This window comes from Benincasa hispida, chromosome 1 (genome assembly GCF_027475165.1).
Source record: "Benincasa hispida cultivar pf3 chromosome 1, pf3_genome.v1.1, whole genome shotgun sequence".
Classification (NCBI taxonomy): Eukaryota; Viridiplantae; Streptophyta; class Magnoliopsida; order Cucurbitales; family Cucurbitaceae; genus Benincasa; species Benincasa hispida.
In genome coordinates, this window is record NC_143478.1 from 69,933,619 (window position 1) to 69,949,676 (window position 16,058).

Consider the following 16,058-nt stretch of genomic DNA (forward strand, 5'->3'; position numbering starts at 1 on the left):
CAACGGTACATGAATAATTAATTAAACTCTTTAATTAAATTATTCACTATTTGTTAACTGTCGGGCACTCCACTAAAGACCGACAGTTGCACTCTTTGCACTACAAATATATTTCTTGCCCATTGTATATAACCAACCAACAGTACGATGACCTTTCACAAAGTGCTCGTAAGTATAGCTAGGCAAGATTACCATTTTTCCCCTGTAGCTATATCTGGCTCCTTAAGTACCACTGATCCCTCTAACGAACAATAGATCATAGTCCAACTATGACTAAACCCCTCTCAATCTAGGAGAAGGTGTGGTGCCACATTGTTCAAGACCCGAAATCAGCCCTTAAGGAAGCAATTTATCTATTTACCCCGACCTCGAGAAAGAAGTGAATTCTTTCTTGTATAGCTGTGTTTCCAACTCTCCAATCAGACGAATCCCCAAAATGGTAGGCTTGTTGAGTTGGCAACCTGGCTACTCTCATCCATACAAATCAAAGGACCGCCCTCATAGGCAAGACTTCACAACTTACTCAGGATTCAGGTCATGTTACCTATGGTCATCTTGATGAAATGTAAGTCTCTATTATGAATGACGTTATATAATTAGACTAAACATTTCGTGGTCCGGTCTTATATAAACTCATTTGTATAAAATATCCCTGCTCACATGTCTATACATGAATAATCAGGATCAAATCATTTGTAGTACTTTACAACAATTGTAACATCTACAAAGCGGGTCATACTCGTAGGTCACAAGGATAAGGTACGCAGCCTTATCCATCTACTACTTACCATTTAGGTTATCACATAAACATGATCTACCCGTATGTCTCTACATACATGTTTAAGTTACAAAGATAACCTTGGATGTTAGTTTACTGGTTTGTGGTTAATGCAACTAAAATAACACATATTTTATAGATAATAAATTTGAATTAAATATCATATATTTTATTAAATACCAATGAGTTTGTTCAATAATGGTTACAAACTATAGAACCCTACGAGATTTAAGGCATCAACCCCAACAACTATAATATTCACATAAGCATTCCATGCTTTAATATAACAATTATATTAAACTTATGAAACCTTAATCATGCATACTATATCCATTATAACCAACTTATAACATACATTAATGCATAAAACATGCTTTCCTATGGTGGGATTTTAAATCTACATGGCATACAATATGCACATACATGTTTAATTTAAATATAACATACATCACATGCATAAAATATTTAAACAACACTAATGTGCACATAAAGTGCTAGAAATCAATGAAGAATTAATCAATAATGTGCAAGAAATTTACTAATTCGAAAGCTAAAAAGAGATTCTCGTGTACCCGCCTCAATCGGTTTTGGTTTTCAAAATTTTCAAGTGACAATCCAGCCTTAACATTCCAACTTTCATATGAAATGGATTAAGGAAAAGAGATAGGGAAAGACGAATGCGAAAATAAAAATAGAAACATGAACTTAACAATATTAATCTTGAAAAGAAAAAAAAATAATAATGATTCTAGAGAAATTAAAGAACAAAGGGGCAAGTAAATGAAGAATAATTTATTTATTTGTAATTATTTATGATTATGATCCTAGGGTTTAGAGTACTGCGCTATATAAACTCTCTAACCCTTAGAGATCGTTATGGTGTATTCAGAAAATATTCTCTTTAATAATATTGTTCTTCCTCTGCCTGTGGACGTGGCTAACACACTGTTAGTGAACCATGTATATCTATGTGTTCATATTTTTTGTTTTTTTACGTTTTTTGTATTCTTTAACTTCTGATTACGTAATAGCTTCTTCAAAATTCAAAGGTTCATTGTCACCAAATAGACAAAAAAGAGAGATTATTAAATCTTTGACATAACTCTTCAATCTCATCATATATGTCTCGTAACCTTCTCATGCCACGAGGTTGAGCTTGTAGATGATGAAGATATCCTTTGTTGTGGAATGATTGGCAACATTGTTGGTGTTGATGGAGTAGCAATGTCACTAGACTCACCATCATCATTAGGAAAAGGTAAAAACTTATAGTCTTTTGGTTCATCATTCTAATTCCATGTTGCTTCTACATCAAACACAACATCTCTACTTACCATTGTCTTCTCTACAGCAGAATTATAAAGCTTGTAGCCTTTTGAGCTTGCATCATAGCCAACAAAAATATGCTTCTCACTTTTATCATCGAGCTTCCTACACTTTTGATCAGGTATATGCGCATAAGCGATACTTCCAAATACTCTCAAATGAGCAATGGATGGTGTTCTTCCTGCCGCTTGTTGAGGCGTTTTGTTCCACAAGCTTCTAGTAGGAGAACGATTTGATAAATATACAGCACATTCAATAGTTTGTGCCCAAAATTCTTTTGGCATCTTCTTACTTTTCAACATGCTTCGTGCCATATTGAGTATCGTTCTATTCTTCCTCTTAACAACACCATTTTGTTGAGGAGTCTATGGAACTGTCCTAGACCAAAGAATTCCATTTTCTGCACAAAAATCTTCGAATTCATTTGAAGTGAATTCTCCTCCCCTATCTAATCTCAAGGCTTTTAGGTAATAACCACTTTCTTTTTCGACAAGAACTTTAAATCTCTTGAACATGTCACATATTTCTGATTTCTCCTTCACAAAATAAACCAAAATTTTTCGACTGAAATCATCAATAAATAATAAGAAATAATTATTCTTACTGAACGAAATTGGTTTGATTGGTCCATAAAAATCAGTGTGAACTAAATTTAGTGGTCTCCTTGCTCTTAAAGATGATTATTGTGGAAAACTCTTCCTTGGTTGCTCGCGTGGAATAAGACAACCTTCACAAAATTGATCTGGATGTTTGACATATGGCAGTCTTTTCACAATTTCTTCCTTGCTAATAGTCTCAAGACATCAAAGTTTAAATGTCCAAGTCTCAAGTGCCAAATCCAATATGGATCTTTCAAACATGACTTCAAACATTTAACAACATCAATTTGAATGTTTAATAAAAACATTCTATTCTTCGTCATTTGCACTTCAGCAATCATATTATCACTATTATCCCTTATCAAAATACTAGAATTCTTCATCATAATATTATACCCTTTCTCTAGGAGTTATCCCAAACTCAAAATATTATTTTTCATATCAGGCACATAGTAGATATTAGAGATAAACTCATGCTTTCCATTCTTCAAGTTGATCAAAATCTTATTTTTTCCTTTACAGGAATCTTTGTGGCATCACCAAATATGATATTACCACCAATAGATTCATCAAGTTCCACGAACATTGACTTACATCCACACATGTGATTGTTTGCACCGCTATCAAGATACCATGTATTATTTTCACATGTTTCTTTACTTTTCCATGTCAGAAGCGAAGATGATTTACCGCTTTCTTCATCTTTCTCATCATAGTTTACATTTTCTTCTATTTTATTCTGACATTTCCAGGAATAATGACCAAATTTATGACAGTTATAACATTCAACCTGTCTTTTATAATATCTTTTTTCATTATTTGATCTTTCTCCATTGACCTCGAATAATTTTGTCTTCCACGACCTCTTAATGAATTAGAGTTTGAATTACTCTCATCAAATTTTCTTTGCCCTAATTTCCTCAACCTCGACCTCTGAAATCACCACGTCCATGATTATTACCACGTCCTCGACCTCGATTGCCTTTTTCTTGACTATCTTCTTTATCTCTCAATTGCAACTTTGACTGAAAAAGCTGCTCATTTCAAAAGATTCAGACTTATGTTGCATTAAATAAACATATCCATATCTTCAATAATCATCAGTAAAGGTGATGAAATATCCATAACCTTCCCTAGCTTTTACAGTCATCGGACCATATAGGTCTGAATGTACTAGCTCTAAAGGTTCTTTACACTATGACCATTTCCAGTAAAATGTCTCTTAGTCATTTTGCCTTCAAGGCATGACTCACACAGGTAAAGAATTTTCTTCTAACTTTCTTAGAAGTCCATTCTTCACCAACCTCTCAATCTTCTTGAGATTGATGTGTTATGGTTTTACGTGCCAAAGTTGGGAATTTTCTTTAGTAGAAATTTTAAGTCTTTTATGTTAAGTTATTGTAGTCTAAAACATTTCTGTGTTATGGAGGGCATTAATTGCTAACAATCTTAGCACATAAAGATTATTTTCCAGTTTTGCAGTACAAATATCAACACCATTCTTAGAAATAAATACTTTATTAAAAAGAAAGTTGATATTATACGTTCAAGCAAACACTTTACAGATACAAGGTTCATTTTTAAATCATGAACTACATAAACATCTTCTAAAATAAGAAATTTGTTCTATAAAGTCAACCGAAGACCTCCCACTACTATAGCCGAGACGACGCACCTAGTTCCAACTCACATCGTCATCTCACCATCATCTAGTTGTCGCTAGGAACTAATTCCCTGAAATGAAGAACAAACATGGTTAGTGGCCCCAGAGTCTATAATCCAGGTAGAATCATCATTCTCCACTAAGTAGGTTTCTAATACAAGTAAACCATATTTACCTTGCTTGGCCTTCTTCTTTTCCGCCAAGTATTTGGGTCAGTTTCTCTTCCAATGACCATCTTGGTTGCAATAGACACATATTCACTTTACAGCCTTGATGGGTTTTCTACCCCTTTGAGTAGCAACTACAAGGTTAGCTTTCCCTTTTCCACCCTTCTTCTTCTTCCACTTTTTGGTGCCAGAGGAAGAACTTATAGACTTAGTTCCAAAGGTTGAACCTTTATGAAACTTTTTAGAAGATGAAGCAACATTTGCTTCAACCTTTTTCTCCTTGCTTTTCATTAAGGATTGAAAGGTTTGTAGCTCATTGAGTAGAGTGGTTAGGTTGTAGTCAATCCTGTTCAAAACAGCATTGCTACGGAAATGAATGAAACTTTCATGTAAAGATTCCAAAATGAAGCTAACCTGGCTGGCTTCATCGATGCTTGACCCATTCATCTCCACCATGTTGAAGTGGACCATCATGTTGAGAACATGTTCTCGAATAGATGCTCTTTCTTGCATACGGACATTGAAGATGTGTTTCAAAATGTCATGTCTGAGCTGTGCAGACGGTTTTCTGAACATTTCCCTTAGGGACTCTATGATCTCACGTGCTGTGAGCATGGGCTCATGCTTCTTGGCCAAGATTTCATTAAAAATAGCCAAGATGTACGCTCGAGCCTTTTCATTTGCCCATATCCAATGCTCGTATGCTTTCTAAACATTTCGAGGAGCATTGGGAGCTGGAATGGGAGAACAATCCTCCATCAGGACAAAATGAAGATCATTGATGATCAGTATTGTATTGATTGTATTTTTCCAACTAGTGTAATTCTCTCCCGTTAATTTATCCGCGGCGAGTAAATCTAAAGTAACAGTAGCCATGTTAAAGAATTTGCTGAAAAATAACAAACTATTTACATTTAGTCTACTTGCATTAAACAACTTATGACAACCAATCAGATTTTTAGCAAAATAGTCTAGTGAACCCTAAATTACATCCATTTTGCAATAATGTTTTAGTGAGGTAGGACTTTTGATCAAGTATCCCTTTACTAAAATGAGACATTCTTAACCATTAGACAAAAACAACATCTTGTCATTGTAACTAACAATCACCATTGTTCGGTCCATAATTTGTTAACATCCTTAACAATTCTTGTAAGTGTAACCCATCATTTTAGGTTCTAGAGCTCCGCCTCAATGAGCCAACCGTAGGGGAAAACTGATTGGGACATGAAACTAAAGCAACCCTATCCATTTCTGAAGATTGAATAAAGTGTCATGCAATACTACAATCCTTTAAGGGGACACCCATAATGCCATGAGGTGATGCATGAAACTTTATTTAACCTAATGAGAGAGACCAGGGATGTGTTGTCACACGTCCCGCTCCCACTTACTATAAACACTCTCTCCATTCACCTTGTTATTGACCTACCTAAATGCCACCTGTAGGGAGACACTCATGGTGCCTCAAGGCCGAGTGTAGATCTCACGATGTGAATTTAAAATGAGAAACATGTAGAGGATAAAATGAAGCATCATATACCCCATTTTCCTCCCATTGAGTGTTTTACCTAAGGTTAATTAATTTAGAAAAAAAAATCCAGCTACTGGTTTTTATCCAAGTGTTTATTTAATTTGCTAAAAAACCAACGCTTGTCTTTGATGATTAAACAATTTTGATTGAAGTCTCATTAAACTCTTTAACAAACTTTGATCAAACTTGCATGCATGTAACAAATCTATCTAATTCACCTTTCTAGGTAGGTTCCCAGGTAAGAGTGCAGAATTTCTATCAACTTAAGTACCCCAGCCTAACTAGAACCCACCTTAGCCAAAGGTCCCTTATAGATACATTTGTTACATATTTAATATTTTATTAAGATTCAATTTAATCCTATTAAACCGATTAAAAGATTAAACTAAAATTTCTAATCTCATTAGAAATGTGATCTTAGGTCTACCTCAATCTTGTTTTAAAACGATTTTAAAAAATTATTATAACCTAAGATTTATATGCAACTCTTAATTATTGATTTTAATTCTAATTTCATTTAGTTATAATGATTATAAATAAATGAAACAATTAAAACATCTATTGCATACTTGACAAACTTCAGTTAATCATAACATTTATAAATTAACCTAAGGTAATATCATGCTTCATGCAATCTTCATTCATTACTAATATATATAACAATTATATAACTAGGTAATGAATCACACTATAGCATATTTTCCATATATTCATTCAACCAGATATTATAAAATTATAATATAAATGATGCATGAAAATGCTATAAATGCATGCATGCATATACCATAACGTTTATACTATATGATGCATGAGCATGCTACATAATTTAAATCATGCATATTTATATATTATAACACTTATAATATAAAATGATGCATGAATATAAATGCATAACCTATGGTGAGTTTTAAAACTATATGACATACAATATGACATATAAGATAAAACATACATCACATGTATATTTAATACAAACAGTTGATGGACCAAGATAGGACACCTAAAAGAAACTTAAAGGCTAACTATTACATGAAAAAGAGTCATCCGGTCCGAAACAGGTGAACCAGGCCTTGAACTACTCGAACCGAACCACCTTTCAGTGAACTCTCTGCAGTGATCGTGTAGCAAACTTGTTGGAAGTGCTTAGAAACTTGTTGCACGATCTTGTAGCAAAAGCTACACGATCTTGTAGCAAAATCTACACAATCTTGTAGCATTAGCTACTCGATCGTTTAGCCAATGCTACACGGTCGTGTAGCAAAAGCTACATGATCGTTTGGCATAAAACTACACGATCCTGTAGATATGCTTTCTTCTTCATCGAAGCAATGCTCTGATATTCGTCTTTGAAGCTCGCCAGGAACAACACGAGTGGCTCAAAACTTTAAATATAGACTCTATAACATAATTATGCCTAAAACAGGGGCCTTTACAAATTAAATTTGTAAACAAAATAAAGCCTTAAAACTAAGTATCCTATCCCAAAATATCTATCAACAAAACCATATATTAAAACCATTCATCACATGAACTTTAAACAAAATGCATAATATGTAGAACCCACCATCACTGTAAAATCGATTCAACAAAAAAAAAAATGGAATTTGGGATCAGTAAAGCAGCAACCTGGCTCTGATGCCAATTGAAGGCCCTCTAAAAGAAGCGAACCTTGAGCGGAAGCAAGATTGTCCCAAATCCCATTTTCATTGAATGTAAATTTTTTACAGTAAATAAAGAATAAGATTTGCATTTATATAAATTACAACATGCTTTTAAATTAGGTTTTAGAAACCTTACCTTTGAAGACAGATCTTCAAGAATCTCTCGAACAACATACGAATGCCTTGAAGACTTTCTTCAAGAATTCTTCGATCAAGTACACGAATACTATCACAATGATTTCCTCAGTATTCTCAGGTAGAGAACCCAAGAGTGGTGGGCTCTGACTATTTTGGAAAGAGGGAATTCGAATTGAGTAGAGAGGAGGAGTTGAGAATGTTCCTCAACAACTCAAAACTCACAGTACTTTTTTCTGTCTTTCTCACAGTGTGTATCACCAAGAAGGAAACTCTCTTCTCTCTTTCTAAAGCCAAAAATACAACCACCTACTTACATGGGTGGAGAGAAAAGAAGGGGTGAGAATTGTAACTCCCTCCCTTATTTTTATTTAAAATTTAAAAAAATGACATTTAATATATATAAATATAAATATGATAACTAACTTATCATATTATATATATTAAATTATATGTTAGATTAAATATAACATATAGTCTATAGTTTTTAATATTGTAACATATACAATACAACATATAGTTTCTTTTCTCTCTTATATGGCAGTTAATATAAGTCACATTTATATTAAATTTAACAATTATGAATCCATTCATATTAATAATATTTGAATCTTATTCAAATATTTATTTCCTCTCAATTAAGCTATAATGTATCAAATACATTATAATAATTATATCACATATAATTAAAATAACTTAATTATACCACATATAACTAAATCCCTCTATTAATTTGAACAATTCAAATTAATCTAAAAACTTATTCTCATTTAATCCTATTGAGCTACCAAGGGGATCTTATGAACCTGTAGCTTGAAGTTCCAATGGTACATGAATAACTAATCAAACTCTTTAATTAAATTATTCACCATCCGTTAACTGTCGAGCGCTCCACTAAAGACCGACAGTTGCACTCTTCACACTACAGATATATTTTTGTGTCCATTAGATATAACCAATCAACAGTACGATGATCCTTCACAAATTGCTCTTGAGAAACTGTCGACTGTCAATCGATCTTATCTGTACACTGTCTAGCTTTTTACTCAAATTCTACGGATTAGTCTACATTTTTCACTAATTTGACGAACAGAAGCTCTTATTTGCATATTTACATTCCTTACCATCTTTCGTAGCAGCATCCGGAGTACAGCTGGGCTAAAATTACTATTTTGCTCTACTAATTACATTTAACTCCTTAAATACCATTGATTCCTCTAATGAACAATAGATCATAGTCCAACTATGACTAAACACCTCTTGGGCCAGGAGAGGGTGTGGCACCACATTGTTCAAGCCCCGGAATCAACCCTTAAGGGAGCTATTTATCTACTTACCCTTACCTCGGGGAAGGAGTGAATTCCTTCTTGTGTAGGTGTGTTCCTAGCTCCCCAATCAGACAAATCTCCAAAATGGTTGGATTGTTGAGTCGGCGATTTAGCCACTCTCACCCATACAAATCAAAGGACCACCCTCATAGATAGGAGTTCACAACTCACTTAGGATTCTGGTAATGTTACCTATGGTCATCTTGGCGAAATGTAAGTCTCTATTATGAACGGTGTTATATGATGAGACTAAGCATTTCGTGGTCCAGTTTTATACAAACTTCTTTGTATAGAATATCCCCGCTCACATGTCTATACATGAATGATCAGGATCAGATCATTTGGAGCACTTTACAAAAATTGTAACACCTACAAAACAGGCCATACTCGTAGTATCACCAGAATAAGGTATCCAACCTTATCCATCTACTACAGACCATTTAGGTTATCAATTAAACATGATCCACCTGTATGTCTCTACATACATGTTTAAATTACAAGATAACCTTGGATGTTAGTTTATTAGTTTGTGGTTAATGCAACTAAAAAATGGAATAAAAGATCATATATTTTATTAAATAGACAGTGGGTATGAATAAATATCATATATTTTATTAAATAAACAATGAGTTTGTTGAATACATTTACAAACTATAGGACCTTATAAGATTTAAGGCGTTAACCCAAAAATCAAGATCATGATTGTAGAAAAGCTTTGGTGAAACATGTTTTGTTCTATCTCCTCTAATATATCCTTCTTTGATTTGGGATATGCATGTTATGTTGTCTTCGTATAATATCGTTGGAAGATGTTTACTAGAAGACAAACCACATGTTCCACGATGTGCTAAGTAATTAATCTTAGCCAAACACATTCTTGATTAGCCTCGTAAATTACATGAACTTCAGCATGATTTGAGAACGTAGCCATTATGGTCTGTTTCCCTGACCGCCATGATACAATAGCTCTTTCACATGTGAATAGATAACTTGTTTAAGACATATATTTGTGTAGATCAGATAAATATCCAGAATCTTCATAACCAACTAGATTAAAATTTGATTTATTGAATAAAACAAACCTATGTCAGTCGTTCCTCAGAGATAATGGAGTATATGCTTAATTTTATTCCATAGTCTTTTTGTTCAAGAAGAACTATATCTTGCAGATAAATTTACTGAAATGTAGTATTTGGTCTTGTATTATTAGCAATATATATAAGTGCACTAATTACTTTAAGATATGGTACTTCAGGACCAATAAGTTCTTCATTATCATCTCGATGTCGAAATATATCTTTCTTCACATCTAGTGAACGAACTTCCATCAAAATGTTCAATGGATGTGTTTTGTCCATATAAAATATTTTTAAAACTTTTCCTATATAAATTGACTAATGAACAATATCTCATTTGCTAAATGTTGAATTTGTAAACCAAGGAAAAAATTTGTTTTTTTGAGATCTTTCATATCAAATGCCTTCTTAATATATTCTATTTCCTTTGAAAGCTCTTCAGGAGTTTCAATTATATTTAAGTCGTCAACATATACAGTTATAATAGAAAATCCTGACACTGATTTCTTTATAAAAACACGCGAACATATTGGATTGTTTTGATATCCTTCTTTCAACAAATATCCACTCAGGTGATTATACCACATCCGTCCTAATTGTTTCAATCCATATAGCGATCTCTGTAACTTTATTGAATACAATTCTCGGGAATTTGATTTATATGTCTCAGCCACCTTAAATCCTTTTGAGATTCTCATATAAATGTCATTATCAAGAGATCCGTATAATATGTTGTGACTACATCCATAAGATGCACGTCCAAACTTTCATACACAATCAGACCAATTAAATATTTTAATGTAATTGCATCCACCATCGGAGAATGTCTCCTCATAGTCAATACCAGGTCTTTGTGAAAAACCTTATATAACTAGTCTTGCTTTATATCTTAAGATCTCATTATTTTTTATTTCTTTTTCTCACAAATACCCATTTTTATCCCACAGATTTGACGCCTTGTAGTGTTTGGACTACTAGTCCAAAAACATAACATTTTGAAAGTGAGTTTAATTCTACTCGATTGCTTCTTCCACTGAAGCCAATCTTTTCTATGTCAACATTCTTCAACAGATTTTGATTCAGAATCCTCATTTTCAGATATAATATCAAGAGCAACATTATATGCAAAAATGTTGTCAATAACTACATGAGTCCGGTTCCATCATTTTCCTGTCATGACATAGTTTATTGAAATATCATTATTATTTTTAAGTATTTCGCCTTCTTCACTAATTTGACTATCAGTCATGTCCATGGTTTCTTCTTGGATATTTACATCCTCAATCAAGTCTTTTTTACTATTGTTAATTTTTCTTTTTCGAGGATTTTTATCTTTGAAACTCATTGGTTTACCACACTTCTAGCATGTTCTAGACTCATTATTGACAACTTTCTATGTTTGTATATCAATTTTTGATGGGACATTTGCAGTTGGTACATGTAACTTAGTTACTTTCTTTGCATCTACAATGCATTTGGTAACTGATTTGTTGTATTTTGAAAATGAATAATTTTTTAAACTTTAAATTCACATTGATCTTTATGGGGATTTAAATATAACGATACATTTCATGTAATTTCTTTTTCCAACTTCATAATTCCTCCCCCTAATATTAAAAAAATTATCTCGTTGAAATGACAATCGACAAATCGTACAGTAATTACATCACCCGTTAGAGGTTCAAGATATTTAATAATTGATGGAAAATCATATCCAACATATATTCCTAACCTCTTTTGAGGACCCATCATAGTACATTGTGGTGGAGCAATTGGAACATATACTGCACATTCAAAAAATCTTAGATGAGAAATATTTGGCTCATGACCATAAGCTAATTGTAATGGTGAATACTTATGATAAACTACTGGCTTAATGCGTACAAGTGATGCAACATGCAAAATAGCATATTCATATACAAATATAGGAAGCTTAGCTCTCATAAGTTATGGTCTAGCAATTAACTGCAAACATTTTATAAATGATTCTGCTAAATTAATTTGTATATGAACATAAGCTACGGGTATTTATCTCAACTGAAATATAATAATTATCAAAAGCTTGGGATATAAATTCACCAGCATTATCAAGACGAATGGTCTTAATTGTATAATTAGGAAAATGTGTTTTTAACTTAATTATTTGAGCAAGTAATCTTGCAAATGCAAGATTTTGACTTGAATAAGCACACATGTGACCATCTATTGGATGTGTCTAATATCATAAAATATCTAAATGGTTTACTTGGTGGGTTAATAGGTCCACATATCACCATGAATTCTTTCTAAAAATGCAAGTGACCCAATAATGGATGTCTATGTGAATTCTCAATAATTCTTCTCATCATTATAGGCTCTGGAATAGTAAATATATCTGGATTCATGAACTTCAGGTTCATTGTTGCATATGTTTCAATTACTCGTATATGATAAAATCTAGAAAATAAAGTAGGAAACTTTTTCAATATACGTTTTTATTTGAGACGATAGAGATAATATAAAGATACTCTATATTATTCTTACTACAAGTCTCAATATAATCAATTCAATGTATATCTTTAAAACTTAGAAGACTTCTCTTTGATTGTCTAGAGAATAATGCATTGTCAATTGTAAATTTTATTCTTCTAGGTAAAATAATATTTGTTTTTCCAAAATCCTTCAATTAGGTTTGCAGAACCTGATATCGTATTGACTTTTGCTTCCAACATTGTCAATTTGGAAAAATATTTTTTACTTATAAGTATTATGTGTGTAGTTGCACTGTCTGCCAGACATAGATCTTCTTTACTCATTTATGAATCATTCAACATATGAAAGTGGTCCAGATTTCTTCATTAAAAGAAAATAATTACAATAAGAAAAAAAATATTTAGAATATACAAAAGTTAACATTTACTAAGAGAAAAAAGATATAAAGATGAGTAAAAAAAAACAACATTAAGTCTAGAAATTTTCAAAGTCAAAAGAAATACTTGATGTTCCATCAACTGTGTCAATCTTTTCTTCAGAAGATTCAAAGAAGTCCGCCACATCCAAATTTTTCATATTAGATGGGTCAAATATATCATTATCCTAGTATGCAAAATTTGCTTCCATATGTTTCCCTTTTTCCTTTAGGGAAGCTTCATCACCTTTTGAATTCCTATCTTGTGGAGATTTTCCTTTATGATCACCATTTTATATAGTTTTCTTGAAATTTGGATGATTATAATGCCCACCACAAAAAGAAAAATTATTTCTTCCTCTAATGTGGTCACGACCTCGACCACGACCACGACCTCGACCATGATTATTAAAATTCACAGCATTCACTTCAAGGAATGGTGTCATTTTGGTTGGTTGAGGTTCATGATTTTGCATCAATGACTTGTTATTTTGTTCGGCCACGAGGAGACATGAAATTAATTTAGAATACTATTTAAAACCCTTCTTTCAATATTGTTGCTGCATGAGCATATTCAAGACATGAAATGTAGAAAAATGTCTTCTCTAATATATCAGCATCAGTAATTTCTCTCTACATAACAACAATTTTAAAATGATTTTAAATAATATGGAATTGTTTTCACTTACTGATTTAAAATTTTGTAGCCTCATAAGAATCCACTTATAACAAGCTTTAGGAAGAATAACTGTTTTTTTATGATCATGCCTCTCTTTCAAATTTTTTCATAAGATACGAGGACCTTTTATTGTAAATGCTCCATTTTCAATCCCTCGTGGAGATGATGACGGAGGAAAATCATAGATTTTGCTTTGTCATGACTAGATATCGTATTTCCTTATTTAAATGTTTCCCCTAAATTCATAGCTTCCGGGTGGATTTCGGCATTGAACACCCATGACAAATAATTATTGTCATTAATGTCAAGGGCTGTGAATTCTATTTTCGTAAGGTTTATCATGGCAACACTATCACAAAACATTGTATTTATATTAGAAATTTAATAGATATTATATGCAAAATAACATTAAATTTATTAATTATAATAATGAGAAAAAATCGACTTGCCTTTAGGACCTACCTTCAACGAGAGAAATGACAGAAGCTCGTGCTGATAACGAGTTGTGAACTTCAGGAGCACAATGGGAATATATCCTATAAAATATAATATTAAAATAAATATAATATATTATATAAATAAATAAAATACAAAAAAATATGAAATTAAAAAATTCTCCAAAATCTTCAACTTTCTCCAAATTTCTTTGAGATTTCACCAACGTATATGTGTTTTTCAAGTTCCACTAAATGTCTCTATTTATAGGCAAAAGGGCAAATAGGAGGTGGTTTATTTGGACACTAAGAATGAGTATTTACAAGACACATAGCAACGTACTGAGATGTAGAGGGAGTGACATTTGGATTCTAATATTAAGAATGGATATCTATTTCACACATAATTTGTGATATTTATAATAAATTTTACAAAGTTCAAAGAGATAATTAATTCTACACCCTAACGTTCAATAGTATTTAGTATAATTTAATCACCTTTCCAAAACTGCATATTAAGAAAAATAATCAAGTGTCACTTCTAAGAAAGTATTGCAATGTCCATTAGCATAACATTTTAACTAAAGAATTACATGTGGTTTATTTAATCTTTCTATTCCATAAAGCAATATCCAATTGTCTAACAATGAAGAAAAAAAAAAAAAAAAAAAAAAAAAAAAAAAAAAAAACCACTACTACAAAATTGGGCTTTAATGTCAGTTTAAAACTGATATTATAGGGATAAAATGTTGGTTGAAAACCAACATCAAAGATCTTATTATAAAAGGTTTTTAATGTCGGTTGTCTTTAACATCGGTTTTAAATCGACATCATAGATGGCCAAGATTTCAATGTCAATTATCTTCAATGTCAGTTTTCAATCGACGTTGAACATTATCTTTAATGTTGGTTTTTCACCTACTTTTTGTCTGTAATTGTCCAATATTAAATGTTTGTCATCGTTTTGTCATTATATATATATATATATATATATATATATATATATATTTGTTGCTTACGCACGTGAAAATCAATGATATATCTTTTTTACCTGTACATGTACATATATATTCTACATTGAACAAGTAGAGTATACATGCTAAGTTGCATACAAGAATAGAATTCAAAATAAATGAATTGTTACAAAATGGTTAAAATGACTAAAAATAAGCTAAAGATAAATGAGGAATGTTCAACGATGTATTCTCAAGTTTCTCTAATGTCAATTTTTGGAACCTAGAGACTATTCTCCCACCTACAAAGTAGATAAAATAATAATTTGAACAAATAAGTAAAAAAACTGAACATAATATTACCCTAAGTGAAAAGTAATAGAAAAACTAATGAGATAACAAATAAATGCAAGCTTGCCAAACATAAAACTACGATGATAATGTAAAATAAATATCAAAATCTCATGTAATTTAAGCATATAAACTACAAGTGAATCTTAGAGTAATTACGAATGAGTTTAAAATGACTTACCAGTATTGTTTTAATGTGAGAGCCACAGCGGCATGATTCTGTCAGTGAACGGATCGAAAAAACATATAACAAAAGATAAGCTTTTCTAACAATGGAAATATGAGTTGAGGCATTATCAATAAGTAAGATGGAACTTATAGAGAATCTAACAATAGACAAACAAATATAATTTTGCATACAAACACTAGAGAATAAATTTGTTTATATCCAACAACACTTCCATCCTAAGTCTAATCAGCACAGTAAAATAATACCTCCAACCACCATAACACCCTCCTCATTGACAGCCATTGCATTGAATATGTC

General features: G+C 32.0%; 1 long non-coding RNA gene across 1 annotated transcript; it reads right to left on the reverse strand.

The window, feature by feature from the left end:
• Positions 1 to 11,880: 11,880 nt before the first annotated feature.
• Positions 11,881 to 15,795, reverse strand: LOC150038678 (uncharacterized). Its single transcript, XR_016528658.1, has 3 exons — positions 15,753 to 15,795; positions 14,296 to 14,369; positions 11,881 to 12,051 (listed from the first exon to the last, which is right to left on the reverse strand). It is a non-coding gene; the product is annotated as an uncharacterized LOC150038678 (long non-coding RNA).
• Positions 15,796 to 16,058: the final 263 nt, after the last annotated feature.